The sequence below is a fragment of the Arachis hypogaea genome, chromosome 16, assembly GCF_003086295.3.
Source record: "Arachis hypogaea cultivar Tifrunner chromosome 16, arahy.Tifrunner.gnm2.J5K5, whole genome shotgun sequence".
NCBI lineage: Eukaryota > Viridiplantae > Streptophyta > Magnoliopsida > Fabales > Fabaceae > Arachis > Arachis hypogaea.
The window spans coordinates 67,386,184-67,389,721 of NC_092051.1; the positions used below are offsets into that span (position 1 = coordinate 67,386,184).

At 32.6% G+C, this 3,538-nt stretch overlaps 1 non-coding gene across 1 annotated transcript; it reads right to left on the reverse strand.

Moving 5' to 3' along the window:
- Positions 1-3,115: 3,115 nt before the first annotated feature.
- LOC112760062 (small nucleolar RNA R71) lies at positions 3,116-3,223 on the reverse strand. Its single transcript, XR_003180519.1, has one exon. It is a non-coding gene; the product is annotated as a small nucleolar RNA R71 (small nucleolar RNA).
- Between the last annotated feature and the right edge of the window lie 315 nt (positions 3,224-3,538).

Consider the following 3,538-nt stretch of genomic DNA (forward strand, 5'->3'; position numbering starts at 1 on the left):
GGAAAGTCTAAACCTTGTCTGTGGTATTCCGAGTAGGATCTGGGAAGGGATGGCTACGACAAGCTTCAAACTCGCGAGTGCTGGATGTAGTGACAGACGCAAAAGGATCAATGGATCCTATTCCAGTATGATCGAGAACCGACAGATGATTAGCCATGCAGTGACAGCGCATTGGACCATTTTCACTGAGAGGATAGGATGTAGCCATTGACAACGGTGATGCCTAACATACAGCTTGCCATAGAAAAGAGTATGAATGATTGGATGAAGACAATAGGAAAGCAGAGGTTCAGGAGGAACAAGCATCTTCATACGCTTATCTGAAACTCTCACTAATGAATTACATAAGTACCTCTATCTTTAATTTATGTTTTATTTATATTTTTATTATCAAATATTTATAACCATATGAATCTGCCTGACTGAGATTTGCAAGATGACCATAGCTTGCTTCAAGCCGACAATCTTCGTGGGATCGACCCTTACTCACGTAAGGTTTATTACTTGGATGACCCAGTGCACTTGCTGGTTAGTTGTGCGAAGTTATGACAAAGAACTAAGATTATGAACGTGCGTATTAAGTTTTTAGCGCCGTTACCAAGGAATGAACCGTCACGATTTCTGCACACCAATTTTTTGGCTCCGTTGCTGGGGATTGTTCGAGTTTGGACAACTGATAGTTCATCTTGTTGCTCAGATTAGGTAATTTTATTTTAATTTTAAGCTTTTTGTTTTTGTTAATTTTATTTTTGAAAAATTAAACAAAAAAAATTTTAATAAATATTATCAAAAAATTTTATTCTATGTTCTTCAGAATTTTTAAGAATGAATTCTAGAGTTTCATGAAGCATGTTGAAGCCTGGCTGGCTGTAAAGCCATGTCTAATTCATTTGGACTGGGGCTTCCACTTATCAACATAGAATGAAGTTGGATGAAGTATCAGCTTTTGTATGTCTGATTTGTATCTGCTAAAGCTTGGCTGGCCATTGGCCATGTCTAGTGTTTTAGACCGGAGCTTTCAATGAAAGCTTGGCTGACTACTAAGGCATGTCTAATTCCTGGACTGAAGCTTTAGACTAATATTGCAAGATTCCTGGAATTCCTATTAAAAATTTTGAAATCCTTATTTTTCTTTTTCCAATTAATTTTCAAATAAATTACCAAAAAAAAATTTAATAAAAGCATAAAACCAAAAATAATTTTGTGTTTCTTGTTTGAGTCTTGTGTCAATTTTTAAGTTTGGTGTCAATTGCATATTTTTATAATTTTCTTGCATTTTTCGAAAATTCATCATGCATTCTTCATGATCTTCAAGTTGTTCTTGATGAATCCTCTTATTTGATCTTCATGTTTTCTTGTTTTGCATCTTTTCTTGTTTTCCATATGCAATTTTAATTTGTTAGTGTCTAATTATTAAAAATTTCTAAGTTTGGTGTCTTGCATATTTTTCTTTTCTTAAAAATTTTCAAAAATAAGTTCTTGGTGTTCATCTTGACATTCAAAGTGTTCTTGGTGTTCATCTTGACATTCATAGTGTTCTTGCATGCATTGTGTGTTTTGATTCATAATTTTTATGTCTTGTGTCTTTTTTGTGTTTTTCTCTTTCTTCATTAAAAATTCAAAAATCAAAAAATATCTTTCCCTTATTTCACTCATAATTTTCAAAAATTTGAGTTGAATTTTTCAAAACTTTTTAAAATTTAGTTGTTTCTTATGAGTCAAATCAAATTTTCAATTTAAAAATTCTATCTTTTTTCAAATCTTTTTCAAAAATCAAATCTTTTTCATTTTTCTTTTATGATTTTCGAAGATTTCAAATGGAATTTTCAAAATCTTTTTCTTATTTTTATTTCATATTTTCGAAATTAATGCTAACAATTAATGTGATTGATTCAAAATTTTTAAGTTTGTTACTTGCCTAGTAAGAAATGTGCAATCTTTAAACTCTAGAATAATACCTTTTTAGTTTCTTGTTAGTCAAGTAATCAACTTTGATTTCAAAAATCAAATCTTTTTAAATTTCTTTTTCAAATCTTTTTCAAAATAAATGTCAATCACATCTTTTTCAAAATCTTTTCCAACTTCTTTTCTAACTTCTTATCTTTTCAAAAATTGATTTTCAAATCTTTTTCAATTAACTACTTAACTTTTTGTTTGATTCTTATCTTTTTCAAAACTACCTAACTAACTCTCTCTCTCTAATTTTCGAAAATCCCTTCCCTCTTTCTCAAAATTCCTTTTTAAATAAACTAATTGTTTTTAATTTAATGTAATTTGATTCAATTTTCCTTTCTTAATTTTCGAACTTTAATTTTTATTTTTTATTTTAAATTCATTTTAAAAACAAAAATACTTTTATTTTAATTTATTTAAATTTCAAATTTCTCTTCTCCTCATCTCTTTCTAATTATTTATTCATCTACTAACACCCCTCTTTCACCCAAGAATTCGAACTCATTCCTCTCCCTTGTGTTTGGATTCTTATCTTTTCCTTCCTCCATTATTCTCTTCTTATACTTACATAAGGAATCTCTATACTGTGACATAGAGGATTCTTCTTCTTTTCTGTTTTCTTCTTTTTCATATGAGCAGGAACAAGGATAAGAACATTCTTGTTGAAGCTGACCTTGAACCTGAAAGGACTCTGAAGAGGAAGCTAAGGAAAGCTAAAGCACAACTCTGTGGAGAAAATCTGACAGAAATTTTTGAAAAAGAAGGAGACATGGCCGAAAATAATAACAATGCAAGGAAGATGCTTGGTGACTTTACTACACCTAATTCCAATTTACATGGAAGAAGCATCTCAATCCCTGCCATTGGAGCAAAAAATTTTGAGCTGAAACCTCAATTAGTTTCTCTGATGCAACAGAATTGCAAGTTTTATGGACTTCCATCCGAAGATCCCTTTCAGTTCTTAACTGAATTCTTACAGATCTGTGATACTGTTAAGACCAATGGGGTTGATCCCGAGGTCTACAGGCTTATGCTTTTCCCATTTGCTGTAAGAGACAGAGCTAGAATATGGTTGGACTCTCAACCTAAAGACAGCCTGAACTCTTGGGATAAGTTGGTCACGGCTTTCATAGCCAAGTTCTTTCCTCCTCAAAAGCTTAGCAAGCTTAGAGTGGATGTTCAAACCTTCAGACAGAAGGAAGGTGAATCCCTCTATGAAGCTTGGGAGAGATACAAGGAACTGACCAAAAAGTGTCCTTCTGACATGCTTTCAGAATGGACCATCCTGGATATATTATATGATGGTCTGTCTGAATTATCAAAGATGTCATTGGACCATTCTGCAGGTGGATCCATTCACCTAAAGAAAATGCCTGCAGAAACTCAAGAGCTCATTGACATGGTTGCAAATAACCAGTTCATGTACACTTCTGAAAGGAATCCTGTGAGTAATGGGACGCCTCAGAGGAAGAGAGTTCTTGAAATTGATACTCTGAATGCCATACTGGCTCAGAATAAAATATTGACTCAGCAAGTCAATATGATCTCTCAGAGTCTGAATGGATTGAAGGAATTATCCAATAGT